This window comes from Aquila chrysaetos, chromosome 14, assembly GCF_900496995.4.
Source record: "Aquila chrysaetos chrysaetos chromosome 14, bAquChr1.4, whole genome shotgun sequence".
Classification (NCBI taxonomy): Eukaryota; Metazoa; Chordata; class Aves; order Accipitriformes; family Accipitridae; genus Aquila; species Aquila chrysaetos.
In genome coordinates, this window is record NC_044017.1 from 9,161,328 (window position 1) to 9,179,013 (window position 17,686).

The 17,686-nt window shown below is 39.8% G+C and overlaps 1 long non-coding RNA gene across 1 annotated transcript; it reads left to right on the top strand.

The window, feature by feature from the left end:
* Nucleotides 1-1,817: 1,817 nt before the first annotated feature.
* Nucleotides 1,818-16,666, top strand: LOC115350701. Its single transcript, XR_003926570.2, has 3 exons — nucleotides 1,818-1,945; nucleotides 5,337-5,340; nucleotides 16,650-16,666. It is a non-coding gene; the product is annotated as an uncharacterized LOC115350701 (long non-coding RNA).
* The last annotated feature ends 1,020 nt before the right edge of the window (nucleotides 16,667-17,686 follow it).

Below are 17,686 nucleotides of genomic sequence, written 5' to 3' on the forward strand. Positions count from 1 at the left end.
TATAGATTTTCTTGGAATGAAAGTGCTCAGTGATTTCCAAGAATATAGCAATTTTCTATTCATTTGTGAATGGACCAGTGGTGTTTACTAGATAGATGGCAAAACCTATGTTCACTGTAGATTTCTTATCCAATACATTTTAAGGTTATCTTTGCTGTTTTCCCAACCTTGTCCTACTGTTAACTATAGGCATCCTCTGAATGATTTATACACATAGCTATTTTCTTTTAAGGGTCTTTCCTAATTGAAGAGGCCCCATATTGTACCAGAAAGACTTTTCATGATGCCAAAGCGTACGATCCACCTTTCTGAATAAGAAATGCAATCCCACTTTATAAATTAGGTTCTCAACATCATCTACATAGTATCCCAATCATACAAAGTATTATTGCTTCCTTATTTTCTGTCAGCAAATTTTATTAACTTTCCCACTCTTATTTTAGTAGAAATCATTGGTGAAAAGTATTAAACATTAAATAAGACTGCTGAAGAACTTCTTCCTGCACAAATAAACTGGTGGTCCCCTTCCATCATTATCAACTGTATCTTTCCTTTTGAACAATTCCTTTTTTGCTTGACAAATCTCTACCTTCTCTAGCTTTCCTAGTAATGTGGCACTGTACCAAGGTCTTTACTGATGTCTAGGAAGATTAGATCAAGTGTATTTTCCTACTGTAAAAAATCAATTATCCTGTCCAAGAATTTATCAGGTAAATTGGGCATGATCTATCTTTGTTAAATGCATGTTGTATTTCATTCAGTCTCATCTAACTGACTTAATTTTAATTCAAGTATATAATACTGTTTTAACAAGTTTGAAATTGATCTTTGTTCAAGGCTTTCATGGTTTTATTCATTGGAGTATAAACATATCTTATGTGAAGTCATACGAAACAAAAATTAAAAAAAAAAAAAAAAAAGACCAATTAAGCCTGTACTGATAATTAGGTAGCAAAGAAATATTTCATTGCAAAGAATTTTTTTTGTAATTTGAAAGAAAAGAGGGAAAAAAATGTCAGAAGCTATTGGGAAAATGTGAAAGTGCATCATGAAACTTGTCTAGTATTTAATTTTATCAGCAGCCTTTTCATTCTTGTAGGACAAGAATATGATATAAATCATTAGATTAGCCTGTTTTCCAGATACCAGAATTATAGTCTGAGCTGAAGTAACAAGGAAGAGATGGTATTAAAGGGGCAGAAACTAAAGTTAAATGTGTAATTCATTACTGAATACTTTCCTTTTATCTATATGTATGAAGAGCAGACAATGGCCTGAATTTAAGGCAAATCATCTGGCTTTGTACTGAACTTCAATAACAGTATTCACTACAAGTAGCCAAAACAGTCATGTAGTCCAGAGCAAAAGCTGCTGTTTTTCAGGATGTAGTGAGCTCCCAAACTTGTGAAACTTTTCTCTAGTGGGAAACTTTTGGACTTTTAATTGGAAAGGTTATTTTAAAATAATATTTGCATGTGGTGGCTTGACTGTGGCTGGACGCCAGGTGCCCACCAAAGCTGCTCTGTCATTCCCCTGCTCAGCTGGACAAGGGAGAGAAAATATAATGAAAGGCTCGTGGATCACGATAAGGACAGGGAGTGATCACTCACCAATTACTGTCATGGGCAAAACAGACTCAACTTGGGGAAAATTAATTTAATTAAAACCTGCTCCAGTGTGAGCTTCCCATGGGGTCACAGCTTACTTCGGGCATCCCCCTGCTCCGGTGTGGGGTCCTCTATCCCTCGGCTGCAGGTTGAGATCTGCTCCACCGTGGACCTCCCTGGGCTGCAGGGGGACAGCCTGCCTCACCATGGTCTTCCCCACGGGCTGCAGGGGAATCCCTGCTCCGGCGCCTGGAGCACCTCCTCCCCCTCCTTCTGCACTGACCTGGGGTCTGCGGGGCTGGTTCTCACACATCTTCTTACTCCTCTCTCCGGCGACAGTAGTGCAGATTTCTTTTTCCCCTTCTTAAATCTGTTCTCCCAGAGGCACTACCACTGTCACTGATTACCTTGGTCTTGGCCAGCGGCAGGTCCGACTTGGGGCCAGCCGGCATTGGCTCCATTGGATGTGGGGGAAGCTTCTAGCAGCTTCTCACAGAAGCCACCCCTATACTCCCCGCTGCTACCAAAACCTTGCCATGCAAACCCAATACTTTGCTCTATTTGTAAACTCTGTTTTGCTTGGTTTGTAAAAGTCCTTAACATTATAGTAGAATGGTTGGCCCAATAGTGCATGTGTGCTTCAGAATTTCATACCTAGAAACTGAATGTCATGTGAAATTATTGATAGGTATACATATATATCCACCTGTAAATTCACTGACTATTTTCAGGACCACAGAAAATTCAGCTGAAATAAATTCTTTCTTTCCTTAAAACTACTATGTATACATACAAAAAAAACCAGCTACTATGCCATTCATTTTCATTCAATGGTTGAGATTTCAAAGGATGTTAATTTTGCTTTTGCATCTATTTCCTGATGTACAATTTATTAGGCTTATGAATGCATTGCAGGAATGGTGTAACTTGAATCATGTCGTATACACTTAGAGAAAAAGGAAAGGTGGCCATTCTACCAGTCCTCTGGAAGCTTCACTTTTCTAAAACAAGTCACCTCTTGCACTCTACTTCAATTGACATTTGAGAATCCAAAAGTATATTCTGAGTACTCTATTTTTATATAATTATTATTTTCTTTATTCTGTACATGATTTATGTAAGTTAAAATGAGAATGATTTGCACTTGCATTGCTCTTAATTAACTACTACAGAGGGACATTTAGTTGGGGAGTATAAATCAAGTTTATTTCTCTGTAACCATTAGCATCCCAGATTAAGTTTCAGCTGTGAAACAAAGTGAAATTCTCCTAACCAGCTGGGGCAGTTCTGTAATTGGTTCAATGCGCTGTAGGCACTTTTCATAACTTTCAAAACTGCATGCAAAGTAAAACAATATCCAGGGTAAAAATAAGATAGATATTAATCTTATACAACAAAATTAAAATACATTGGCTAAACCAAAGTATTATATGCATAAGAATATGCTAATTTATTCCAGAAAGTAAATAAATTTATTTTGTAAGCAATTTTATTAAGCTTCAGTTTACTTATTCCAGCAGTCCTTCTTTGTTTCTCTTTTAATCTTGATTTAACCATGAAACTGATGAATTGGAGATTTCCAGTTCCTTCTAGATGACCTGCTGTCACCCAAAAGTTTACCAGCAGTTGAATTATTATCATGATTAAATTTCAGAACAGCTGTACAAGTGAAACACAATCAAAGAATAAGGAATACCAGAGAGCACATTTAATTTGCTAATACATGCAACATCATTTTTCACCAACAAAGCAATTAGCCTAGTTTCTGACTAAGGAAGGAAGCTGTATGATTTGTTACTCTTATTCTGGATGATGAGAGCAATATCTCACTCCTATATACACTAAAGTATGCATATTTTTATTTATTGATAGCATTTAGTTTGGTTTTCAAATGTGACTAAAATCTTTAGTAACATCTTTGAAATGAGGAAATTGAGGTTTAGAAAAATAAAATTACTTCTTTAGGGTCTTCACCAGTCAGGCATCTGATCCAGGTTTACTGCACTTCATTACTAAGTTAATCAACTTGAAGTGGATTATTTTGAAGGACTGTGTAACCCATGTCACTATATGGCTTTTATTAAGTAGGTTAAGCATTATTCCAAAAATAAACTACTGAAAAGGAAGTAAAGGATTCACTTCCAAAAGTGAAATAAAAAATTACCTTTGGGACTATTAGGTGTAAGGGATTTTTAAACCTTTGTGTTGCTAGGATGTACTTGATTAATAGCATTTTCTAGGTATTTATTACATGAAATTAATTTTACATAATCTCATTACTTGATCAGGATAGATAACTTTTTATATGACCTTTTCTGGGCAGTTGGTTAGTACTTTTAGACATAAGTTACAACTGTACTTAGTTGATGATTAATGTTAACGGTGACATTATAATTGTAATAGACATTCTTAATTGATTTATTCCTTAAGATAATTGCAGCTCAATAGCTGAGGAAATAGTCCTTTCTTTTCTTCAATGATTGAAAATAATAAATTTTCTAGTTTAATGGAAAGAAACTCTTGAATATTTCTGTAAATACAGAATCTATGTATATATTTATGTTGCTCAATATAATGTAACCAATATTACTTAAATATTTATTATTGAAATATATTTATAGTAATAATCTGTGAGTTCATCAAATCCTATCACATTCAGAGGAGGTGTTTTGTTATATATTTATCATTTTGTTTTCCTTTTGTTTCCACCTTGTTCCTGTTCTTTTAATTCTGGCATTGATTTTCTTGGTTTATTTCCCATTTCTGGTTCTACCTTTGTATATATTAACTGGTATATATTAACAGTTTATGTTAACTGATAAATCCTGTAAGTCCTGACATCTGAGAGGTTGAATAATCTTTCAGCAGTAGGAATGTGCAAGCTTGAAGAATGCAATTTTCACCATGATTTTTAAAAGTGATGTAGTTCAGTTAATATCATTAAGCAGGTAATAACTCTCACAGCTGTAGTGAAAGTTTAGCATAATGAAAAAGGTTTGGGTTGGGTTTTTTTCCCAGTTTGTCTCAAAAGCTGCAGTCAGCCAGAGGTTATAAGGGAAGGACTTTTCAAATTCAGCAAATAAGAATCCAAACTATACTCAGGGGAAGGTAATGTATTGTAGCCTTTGAGCTACAGACAGTTCATTTGGTAAGCAAGCTCAAACCTTTTGAACTAAAGACTGTTTAACACTTACATCCCAGTTGAATGTGTTACCCACTAGCCTATAACAATAAGATGTAGGAAACCATTGCAACTTTTACGTAATAAAAATAATAATAGTAATAACATGGACCCAAAGGGTGATCAATAACTATGCAGAGTAGGCAATCCTAGCACCTAAAGGCAGAAGAGCCCACAGCCCAGTAACCAGCACTGTATGACTGGGACTAGCATGCTGACTCACCCAACCTTACTCCCAGTCTGTGTCATGTCTCCTGTGGTAAAAAGAGTTCATTTAATTCAATAGTGAATTTTGCTGTCAGCAGTGGGATACCAATTACTCAGACCACAGGTATCTGTAATAGGGGTTCTGATGGGTATTAGGGACTTGGCCTTTGCAGCAGGACCTCGTGCTGCAAGGGATGCCCCTGTGGCAGGCATTGCTCAAGTTTGTTGGTAAACCCCAAATCCCAAAGTGTGAGCGTGTAGGGATGAGACTTGGTAAAATGTTTAGGCAATAAAGTAAGAATGGAATAAGAAGTAGGAACCCCCTGGTTCCCTGATGGGAGGTTTGTTGTGGGCTTGTTCCATTGTACACAGTTTTTTCATGGAAAAAAAGTACAGAAATTGGGGGAAGAGAAGGGTGATCTGGTAAACAAAGTTAAGTGCTCCCAGCTGGGAAGCAGAGGTCTAGGGTGGGGATGTACAGTCCTCCTCCTCTTCCAACAGTGATGAGGGGAGTTTGTTCCCTCCCCAGGGATAAGCAGCCCCATCACAGTTTTTAAAGAAGGACAAGGGGAGGAGAAGGCAGATGGATCCACCCCAGGGGCTGGCCAAGGCATGTGGCTGGGAGAGTGGGATGGGGGAGTCTAGCTGCTGCTGTGCAGCCTGAGTGGCTGCAATGATACCTCAACCCCTGCTCCTGCACCCTGCTGGCATTGCACAACCTGGGAGGGAGCTCAAACTGCAAAGATGGGAAGGAGTCATCATGTAACTAGTTGCTGAAATGCTGGAAGGGGAGAGCTGCAGGGGTAGAATTAGTATGGAGGCATGGTCTCAAGGAGCAAACAGTTGCAACACAAACCAGTTCCCCCTACAATGGTGTGGTATGGCCTGTGAAAAAGCCAAATGGGGAGTGGTGGCTGATGATGGATTGGCAAGCCCTAAATGAAGTGACCCTAGCTTTGCCTGATGGTGTCCTGGGTGTGCTTCACATGCAGTAGGAACTGGAAGCAAAGCAAGCCTGACAGCATGCCACCATGGACAAAGCAAACACCTTCTCCATTCCCACAGTGGTGGAATGTAAACACAGCTTGCTTTCACCTGGTAAGGAATCCAGAACACTGTAAGCAATTACCCCACGGCTAGAAACATCATCCCACCATTTATTATGGGCTAATTTATGAGACCCTGGAGGTCGGTGGTACCCCAGAACACCTGCAAAACACTGAGGACATTGTCCACTAGGGACAAACATTATAGCTATGCAATTAGCCCTAGAAGTGGCTGAACAGGAAAAGTAGCCCATAGTGTATGTCTACACCGATGGTGGCCAATGCTGTGTGGAGACACTTAGGATGATGGAAAAAACCACATACAGAAGTCAGTGTAAACCTGTCAAGGAAGCAGCTTGATTATAAGGATAGAGGAGTAAGTTCACATAAATAACCTGCCAATCACTGTGATAGCTGCAAATGTGTCAGTCACTGCAAAAATCATGAATCCCCAAGAACCTCCCAGACAGGCAGATTGAGAGTACCAGCAATGGTGATGGCCAGTTGCTAGGTCCCGAGTGATCCTGAAGAGGCTAGTCATGAATCAAGTATTCTTTGTCCCATTCTAGCACTGATGGTATCTGGGGTCACACAGGAGAAACTTTGGTGATAGAAGAGAGAGATGCCTGGGGGAGCCCTTGCCTAGCCCCAGGACCATGCACCCCACAGCTGGGACTGCTACACTGACCCCTTTCCATCTCTCCTGCAGGAAAGGGAGGTTGTGTGAGAAACCACTAGCATGAGATGTTCAGCTTCTCTACTGGACTACATTGTCTCTCCCATGGTACAAGGAAGTTGTGTAATTCACAAAATTTTGTATAGGTCTGTGATTGAAATGTTTTGGTATCCAAGTTCATATTGTCTCTCCAGTCCGATAATCCATGTAACACTTAACTATTAGGACATAGACAAAGACGACAGTCAGCAGGGTATCTGACTACAGCCTGATGAAAGGAATTAACTGTAAAGGGAATCCTGAATCTTAGTTTCTCACTCCAGTGTTCTTCATTCATTTGTAGATGTCAGTGATCCCTACAGAGAAAATGCATATCTTCCCCAGAAGCTAGGAAACAGAAGGAATGGAAAATAATGGAATCAATATTTTGTCTCTGCCCTTCTAGTTGAAGCACTCCTCTAGGATGTGAGAAGTGAAGAATCAAACTTCTAAGCTGAGCCTCAGGTCTTCCCTTGAACTTCTAAGGTAAGTGATTCAGAGATGCAATTTCTTTATGTATAAGAAGCTACTTCCTCTTTTTTCCATCATAAAACATGACAGCTGTAATGAAAGTCGAAGGCAAACCCATCATATGTCATAATTTTAAAACACCTACCAGTGCCTTTTGTTTTTCTTAGATAGTCCCTGATTGAAATGAGCATTGAATCATACTACAGTCTCAGTTCCTGATATAGACTATCTGAATTGAGGTCTGAGCTCCTAAGTATTCCCAAAGAAAATTGCCCCTGAATAATTTGAGGAGGTTAATCTTATAAAAACCAAAATTTGATTCTGGTAACTTAAAAAAGCCAGGAAATAATCAGAAAAATCACAAGATGGTTCATGCTGGAAGAGACTTGGGGTGGTTTTTCTCCAACCTCTTGCTCCAAGCAGATAAGGTTGGCCAGGGCTTGATACAGTCAGGTCTTGAAAACCTCCCAGGGTAGAGTCTGCATAACCAATCAGGGCAACCTGCTTCCCTGCCTGACTGTCCTTGTGGGGTAACGGTTTCTCCTTATAACTAGTTTGAACCTCTCTTGTTTCACTTTATGCTCATTATCATTGGTCCTGCCACCATGCACCACTGTGAAAAGCCTGGCTCTGTCTTCTTGGTGACCTCCTTGTAGGCACCAGGGGCCACTCCAGCATATCAGCTGGTCCCCCTATTAAGTGTCCTCTGCAAACTTTATGCACAAGCCCTCTGTTCGCTCTTCTGGCTCATTGATAAAGATGTTGAAAAGAGCAGTTCCGAGGATAAACCACTAACAACTTCAGAGCTTCCTCCTCTGGGTTACCAGTTCTCTGAATAAGCTGAAGTCTGCTTGCCTGAAGTCCAGGATCAGTAAATTGCTTCTTACCTTCCTTGGAGATAAACAGTCCCACCTCAGAATTAAATGGGACTCAGTGCTTATACAATTGGTCTAAGTAAGATACTACACATGAGATCCACAAAGAAATTTAGGCACTCCTTCCTAACTCTTCAGGTGTTTTAACAGTCTCCTGGGGTCTTGTCTCATGCTGTGCAGTGTCTCTCCCTCATTATCATGAAATGCATAAGTCATTGTAAAGAATAGTCATAAAACAACTTGAAACATGAGAACATGAATCACTGTAAGAACCCCTAGCTATTTTACTCCCAAGCTTCTCATAGCTTGTGGTTCCCAACTTCTAAGTAAGCATAGCCTGTGAACCTTGCTGAAGCCTGGAGATTTCTCAGCCTTCATAATATGTTAAGCTTGAATTCAGAAACAGTCCCAGAACATAGAAATTCTTTGAGATATATATTCAGGTTATCATTACCTCAAAGTATTTAAAAACTATCTTTGGAACTTGATTCCCAAAGAAAGTCATTGACTTTGATGGGTTTTGGATCAGGACCTAAGTGAAGTGTCATCTAAATTCAATTCAGCTTTACAAAGAATTTCAGTGAAATAACATCATAGTAGAAAGATAAGGAGAGTGAGAATCTTTCACTAGTTATCTGAAGAATCAGAACGCATCCAGTGGGAATTAAACCATCAACGTGGGAGAATTAAAAAAAAAAAAGGTTTTATTTCTTTAATAAGTACCAAAAAAATTTTTTTTTTCTGAATTATAATTAAAAGTATAAATGTTTTGCATATGGATTTGACATATATGACATCATCAGAATACATTTTAATGTTTCAAATAAGTGTGAATAGGTAAAAATGCATAATTCATAAGCAAGATGCTGTGCCTGTCCCTGTGGAAACTTAAGTGAATCCTGTGGTTGCCTAGTCCCAAGTGTGACTAACATAAAATGTTATATTTTTTCTGTGGTTCTAGACTATGTCGTTGAAAGTCCAGGATATTTTAAGGGTTTTATGCAGTTCAGCTTATATTAGACACTGGTGTTCCTCTAAAACAACAACAACAACAAAAAATACAGCACTCAGAAAACTATTTAAAATAAGTGGTATCTTTGAAGTTTGGTAAATTTAAGAGTAAAATTGTTTTTTTAAAGGAAGGTGACCTTTAGATATGATAATTTTTCAGTTGGTTGTTGTGTAAATTACTAAAGTGAGTGTGTTAAGGAAGGCAGCTTAACTAAGAAAGCTTCTACTATCTAGTATTATGCAAACTTAATGGATAATTAAAAGTTTTTTCTTCAGTGATACCTTTGCCTCACGTAAGATATGAATGTCTAAAGTTAAGATTGTGTCAACATTCATATGCAAAGTCAATTTATTCTAAAGAAATTCCCCAGAGACTTAGAATATTTAAAGGAAACTGAATATTTACAGGAATCTAGCATACAAACTTACTCAAAGTATACATTAACAGGAAAATTAATTAAAAATATTTAATTAATTTTTAGATTTAGTTAATGTATTACAGTGGAAGTACAGAGTAAGTTTCTTTTTAGAAACTGAATAACTGAAGATGTTCTTTTTTCTAAAATTAGGATAATTTTCTTTTCTTCTCTTTTTTTTTTTATTTCAGCCACTATGCACAAGATCTGCTTTTTAGGTATTCACATATTCATCTTTGTCATGATCAAAGTTCTCCGTTCTCCCTTCTGGGGTGGAAGATGTTGCGCTGGCCATGCCTGGTGAACTGCATCTCAGCCGCATCACAGCTCTCCTGCCACGCCATGCTGGTGGTAAAACTGGCCTCTGCCTACTCAAGGCTCAGGAAGGAGTCTGAGTCATCTAGCTGCACCCCAAAAATCATCTCGATGGACAGGTTTCCTGGGAGGTGTTCATCAGCCTGAGCTTGCAGGAGCATGTAGTAGGCAGTACTGTCAGCTGGCAGCAGCGTGACTGAGGCATAACCTTCCAGGTGTCTTTCATCAATGTCTGGAACCAGCAGGCAGTTGTCTTGATGTCTGAACAAGAGCTAGTGCAAAGGGCATTGAGGAGGCTGTGGTTTTGACTTTTCAGCTCATCCTGGTGGTGGTGGAGGAAGCACAGTGTGTCCTCCACCAGCTGCTTCCCCGTGCACATGTACTGTAGCTGCACATGGAGGCAGGAGTTGTTGGTCAGCATCTCCTCTATGGTGCCCAGCTCCAAGCAGAAGGCATGCCCAGGGGGAGGCTGCAGGGGCACGAGCAGGCTGTAGAGGACCTCCAAGACTGTCCTCCCAGACACTCCAACCCTCATAGACACAGCCCATCCCAACGGCTGGCTGCCACTGTGTCTTGAAGTTACTCCCAGAAAATCTTTGGCAGGCACTAAGAAGCTTGTCTACCAAATCCTCCACCAACTTACACGTCAGCCATGTATGGCACTGGCCACTGGATGTGATCAGCCAAAAATTTGCCAGATCATATGTGTCACAAGAGTGGTCATCTTCTTCTATCTCTTCCTCCTCCTCCTCTTAACTTCAGGGGCTCTCCTGCTTGCAGCTGCTTTCTGGCTTACAGCTCCTTTTTCTGGTCCTCCAGCAGAGCCACAGGAGCAGGACCAGGGCTCCTGCCCCAAGAGCAGAGGCCCAGAACCACCACTGCTGGAAGGCAGCAAGGAGCAGGACTTCCCCAGCCATGCCATTCTGCTCCTGGATTGGCTCTATATACTGCAGCAGCTGTCATCTTCCAGCTCAGCTGCTCTGCGCGCTGCTGCACAAGCCTGTATTCAGTATTCAGAAGATATCAAGATTCTCTACCAGTATTTTGAACTGGACAGATGAAAGCAAACTTGAATCCAAGAGCTGTAAAGCCACCTTAGTCTATATACAATCTTAGACAAAGCTCTACACTAGTGTAGTGCATAGCTTATCTGGCTCCCCCTCTGTATCTTTGCCTGAAGATGGCATATATTGAAATCTCTATGCAAATAAAATCTTTATGCCTTTCACAGTTTAATTTTTGGGGTTTGGTTTTGGTTTTGTTCTTTTTTCTTATTTCCTCTTGGGAATCCTATATGTTACATTTTGCCTGCGTAATTAGGTAGCTTTTTAAAAACCATAATATATACAGATACATGTATTTATATATAAGATACCTTTAATATAACATATCCTTTCTAAAACTTAGCTGTGGTGGCTAAATGAAAAGACAACATAAAATCAAATTTCAGGAAGCAAATCTGCCTGGATTATTCCATTTTCTCTTTACAACATAACTAGAGACAATTTGTTCACTCTTTAGGCCACTGAGGTATACTGAATATTCATTAGAATATGATATATGCAAGGACACTTAGAATATTTCCCCCCCCAGAGACAGTATCTAGTTTAGAAACCTCTAGCATGTTTTAGCAATTCCACTCAAATTTACATTTCGTACTTATTGAGAGACTCATCTATTAATGCATGCCACAACTGTTTACTGTAGTCACTAGCTTTTCATACTTCTGCTCCAAGTGTGAAATAAAAGAGCTGAAATTAATATAATTTACAGCAATGTGCTCCTTAAACAAGTGACTGTGTTTTTTTTGCTCTGACAGCACACTGCTATAAAGGACCATGTTGCTCAACAGAATAACTAATTTATTTTTGTGTATAGTATATTAATCAATATATGACATTCCTATTAGTTACTAAATTCCAATGTCTAACAATTCTGTTTTCATAAATTCTTAAATATTTTAGAAAAAAATATTGACTAAGTGACAGGCTTATATATGGCAATAAAAATTAGATGTTTACTAGGTTTTTTGGATAGGGGGAAGAATAATGTATTTGCTGTCATTGCACACCAGCATTAGCTCCATAAAGAAACAAATTGTTTGTCCATGTCTGATATCACCTCTTTTGTTTTGCAAACATTTATTTTTAACTAAATATCTTAAAAATGCTAAGTGTTAAATTGAAGAAGGTAATATGAAAGTAAGGAGAAGTAACAAAGTTAAATCTATCATCTCCTTGCCACAGTCTGTTAATGAACTGGATAAATGGAGAGAAAATATCTGTTAGTAAGGCAGAGGATAATATTAAAATAAATATATTAAAGCATATATTTATGCTTTTCTGCCTTGCAGAAAAGCATACATATCAGACACTCTTAGTGAACTTCTCCAGATCCTCACCAAGACACAGGCCAAATTCCTTTCTAAATGAGTAGGAATTGTAGCTGAACAATACCTGTGTAGTGGCTGCAGGACCTGGAATTTTAGGCATTACAGATTAAAACCGTTATAGAGTCATAGAATACGTCAAGTTGGAAGGGATCCATAAGGATCATTGAGTCCAACTCCCTGCTCCTCACAGGACTACCTAAAACTAAACCATATGACTTAATAGCATCATCCAGAACCTCCTTGAACTCTGACGGGCTTGGTGCCATGACCACTTCCCTGGGGAGCCTGTTCCAGTGACCGACAACCCTCTTAGTGAAGAACGGTTTACTAACATCCAGTCTAAACTTCTCCTGGCACAGCTTCATCCCATTTCCTCATGTTCTATCACTGCTGATCAGAGAAAGGAGATCAGCACCTCCCTCTCCACTTGAAGAAGTTGTAGACTGCAATGAGGTCACCCCTCAGCCTTTTCTTCTCCAAGATGAACAAGCCAAGTGACCTCAGCCGCTCCTCCTAAGTCTTGCCCTCAAGAACTTTCACCACCTTGGTCATCCTCCTCTGGACACACTCTAATAGCTTGATGTCCTTCTTATATTGAGGCGCCCAAAACTGCACACAGTAGTCGAGGTGGGGCTGCACCAGTGCAGTGTGGAGTGGGACAATCACCTCCCTCGACCGGCTAGCTAGGCTGTGCTTGGTGCACCCCAGGACACAGTTGGCCCTTTTGGCTGCCAGGGCACACTGTCGACTCATATTCAACTTGCCATCAGATCTCTTCCCAGGGCTGCTTTACAGCCTCTTATTCCCCAATTTGTAAGTAAAACCAGGATTACCCCATCCCAGGTGCAGAATGGCGGTTGGTGATTGCCCAGCTCTCTAGTCTATCCAGATCTCTTTGTAAGGCCTCTCTACCCTCGAGGGAGTCCACAGCTCCTCCTGGTTTAGTATCATCAGCAAACTTACTTAATGTACATTCGATTCCTGTGTCCAGCCCATTTATAAAAATACTAAAGATCACTGGCCCTATAAGTTGAGCCCTGGGGGACCCCACTGGTGACTGACTGGATGCCAGCATGATGGAACCCCATTTATTATAACTCTCTGAGCCCGAGGAGTCAGGCAATTGCTCGTCCACCATATCATGGACTTTTCTAGCTGTATGCAGGACATTTTGGTACTTTGGAATTGCAACCACCATGTTTAAATACCATGTCACCTGTGTTATTGTCCCCCTGGGGAAGTCTTTCAGTTATTGCTACCTTTAAAAAAAAAAAGTAGTACTCACTAGTAGACTAAATACACAAATCTACCACAAAACACAGTGAAAAGTCAGTAATGGTGTTTTGTGTTTACTGGCTTGTGGTTGGTTAGCCTTGACGAAAAGCTGAGTTCCCACCCAGCCACCTGCTCACTCCCACCCCTCAGCAGGTTGGGGGTAGAAAATAGGCAGAACCGGAATGGCAAAGCACATGGGTTGACATAAAGACAAGGAGATTGCTTACTAATTATAATCTTGGGCAAAACCCCCTCAACTTGGGCAAAACTAACTTAATTTATTGCCTGTTAAATATTTAATCACTGATTCAGGTAGCAGGAAACAAAAAGACAAGCACTAAACCAACACATTTCCTCCCCCCATCCCAGACTCGGCTTCACTCCTTCACTCCCAGCTCCTCTCCTCCCACTCCTGCTATCACCACAGGTCACACTGAGTCTCTTCAGTGAGCCAATGAGTGGCACAAAAGAGGGGGCAGCGGGGTGGGCTATGGTCAATACATAGTGCTTTCTCTCTGCCTCTCTCACCTTTCTACTGCTCCAGCGTGTTGTCCTCCATGGGCTGCAGGGGATATCTCCTCCGGCGACATGGAGGACCTCCTCCTCTTCCTTCTCTGATCTTGGCGTTCCCTCTGCTGTTTCTCACTTTTTCCCCCTCCTCCTTTCTCCAGTGTCTTCTGCCCTTTCTTAAATATGTTTTCCCTGAGCTGACACCATCTTGGCTGCTGGGCTCACCTGTGCCCTGCGGTGGGTCCATTGGAAACAGCTGGAAACAGCTGCATCCAACACAGGACAACCCCGGCCTCTCCTCACAGGCCATCCCTGCAGCCCCCCGCTGCCAGCGCCTGAGCACCTGCCCCCAGTACAAGTAACTCCACTGTAGGAGTTGCAGGAGAGGAACATGCTTAATATAAATCCTAATCACTAAGCTATAGTGTTCGTGCTTTTTATATGCCATCTGGATTGTATGTGCCATTTGGATTTGCTACCTGCCCTGTGGCATAGTGGCACCATGACTAAGAGTGGGCTGTTTCTTTTTGCCACAGCCAGGACACCTGCTGAAAGATAGGAACTATGTGGACCTGTAATCTGTAGCTGTTGTAGCTGTTATTCCAGAAGACAAAACGCAGTAATATTGAAAAGACTCAGCTGCACTTGTACTGTGTGCCCACCTTTCCAGAAAGATCTTAAGGAAGGAGATGCCCAATGTGTGGGCCTTCATCAGGTGTATCAGTTTCAGAGAAGTGGAAGTTCAGACTTAGCTGTGTGTTCAGGATGTCCTATTACTAGGTCTCAATTACTCTTCAGATGCTTGACAGTTGCCTTTCTTTTTTAGGAAAAGACTGCAAGAGAAACCTAGGCAACATTTCTGGTAACTGCTCTGATAATCCTCTACTGATGTCAGATATCTAAAGCAGGAGACATGTTGCCTCTAAAGTTGCTAAAGGCAACTCAGGCAGGAAAAGAGGGCAGTTAAGTTGAATATTAGTATGGCGCTTAAATTCTGGCAGTTAGCAAATGAAATGTCTTAGTACATCTAAAAGCTTGTCCCTAGTTTTAATTCTACCCTCACTGAAGTGAATTATAAACTTCATAGGGCTCCCTAGTGTGTTCAAACAAACTTATGAATGTTTTATTCTATGTGTTTGTGTTTTTCATTTTTCCACGTCGGCTTTGATTTGTTTCCAAGAAACTAGTCTTGCTTTATTGTTATGGTTGATTGTTGGAGCAATGCTATTTCTGTTTGCCTGATTTGTTTTCTTTTCTGTCTGTCTTTTATTTATTTATTTTTGCCTTTTCTTTTTTTTTGTCACTACTGTTCAGCAGTTCAGCAGAATTGGAGATTATACTTATTATTGTCCATACAATGCTTCATACAGCTCTTGTGAATCTCATTGGTGGCTTTCCTAACCAGTCAATAAAACATTCTTTCCAGACAGCACACAGCAAAGCCTAACACATGTTTAGACCTCAAGGGAAGACTATATCTAATGGGTCAATTATCAAAGACATTTGAGGTGTTGCTGACTTCTACAATTTAAACTTTTGACAACTACTACTTTATCTTTCATGCTGTATCAAAATTTCCCATGCTATCACACAGTAAAGATTTAAGAATTATCAAACAGAAAAGACGTCAATAGTTTATGCTTGGTATTTCCTTGCATGTAATGATATTCAGTGTTGACAGGTGGAAAACATGGAATTTCTATGATGGATCTTAGTGCACCATTATATCCCTTTCACGTGTTAGGATGAGAAAATATTTCCTTTTAATACATTTTCAAGATATAATTCCTGATTTTCTGGGGTTTTTTTTTAAACACTATTAAACAGGTTTTTATTCCCCTACCAAGATTTCATTGATAACAATGGCATGCTTGTTTCAACATATAATATTTCCTATCTGTAAATGTATTAGGAAGATGACATAAACCCAAATGAAATGTTTGGAAAGATCCATATTAACATCAGGGTGGCTTGATTAGAAGATTGTCATTTGACCAAAACAGAAACACCCTGCCCACCCCACCCCCGCAAAGCCCCATTTTTTAACTAGCTAAACCTATATTTTGAAAGCAGGATCTATATGACTGCTTCTTTTCACTAAGATTTTAAAATAACTCATATATATTAAAATAATAACGTGTGTGTTACAGGCCATTCTCAAATAGCCAAATGAATTTTCTTTATAAAATTATTCAGATGACTCTAAAACTGCATGCAAACATTCTTTGGGCCCTGATAAAAAGAAGGAATATTAACAGCACAAAATAAACAAAATATAGTTCACTCACCAACCCATGAGGGAACCCTGGTAATGAAAACAGAAGTCTGTAGAGAACTGATTTTCCTGTTCTTTTATCAATCTATTTATTAGCATCTCCATGTATTAAACACAACAATATGAATTTTTAGTGAGATTTCCAGTGTGTGGAATGGGTGCTGAATGGCCATGCTGACATTCAAGATGCATTTTTTTCAGAGAATTTTATTTACAGTCACAAATGAACAACAACACACAGATTAAAAGTATCATAAGAAAAAATGCCAAGCTGATAAGTTCATCAAAGGAGAAGAGAGGTCACGTGAATTCTTGTTCTATTGAAGCAAATTAGTGCATAACAAATGTAGAAGCTGTCTGTCCCATCCTTCTTCTTATGAGCTGGAGGTGGAAGGAGGCAGATACACACTCCTTCTGTTCAAAGCAGGAAAGAAAGATTGGGTAATACCGTCCTTCGCATTGAGAAGTTTCGGGGGCAGGGGGAGTGGAGGGGTGGCGGGGTGGGGGGGATGAGTAATTTCCTGCTCTACATCTTTGTGAACAGGTCAGATTGTCTTGTGGTCACTCCGTTTGAGGATGTTTTCAGAGGGAAGCCTTTTCTCTCCATTCCACTTGTCTACCTTTCTTTCTTGATGTAGCTTGTTTATAGTTGCTCTTTCTTTATTTTGTCAGCACAGCACTAAATCTTCTTGATACCAAAGTTACTAAGAGCTCTTGGCATAGCAATTTCAAGCTGTGACCTTAGCATGAACCTTTAATAAAACCAAATGCTTTTATCAAGATGAAGGCTCCTTTCTCCCTTCCTTGTTCTTTGTCCTGCCTTCCATGATTGGAAACTCAGTGTATTTCCAGCTGACCGACGTGGGCTACCTGAGGATCCAGTCCCTCCTGTTCACTGCAGCCTGTCCAGCAGGTAAATGTAGACACAGCCTGGGACACTACACAATTATTTTACAGCCTAGTAGCAGAGAAATGAAAGACAGCTACATGCAAACTCCAGCCTATATGACAGATATTTATGGATGTAGATATTTATGGATGTAGAATCTCATTCTACCGGATCAAAATCTGATGATACACTTCTTTGTGTTTTTCCTACCATATACTCCCATGCAGATGTTACAGGAGATAAAGAAAATATTTCAGAGAATTGCTGGATCTTTTTTTAGTGCATTCTTCTATGAAAGTCTGAATAAAATATTATAATATAGTGAACACCTATTATTTTCCTAATATTTATTAAGAAAATCTTTGCTCATTAATAAAGGTTTGCCCCAGCATGGAATGTGTGAACACTGCAGTCTGCAAATTTTGAGGCAAACTTCAGCTGAATCTTTTACACTGTGCAAGGGACAGACCTGAATTTTCCTGTGAGATCTCATGAAATTGA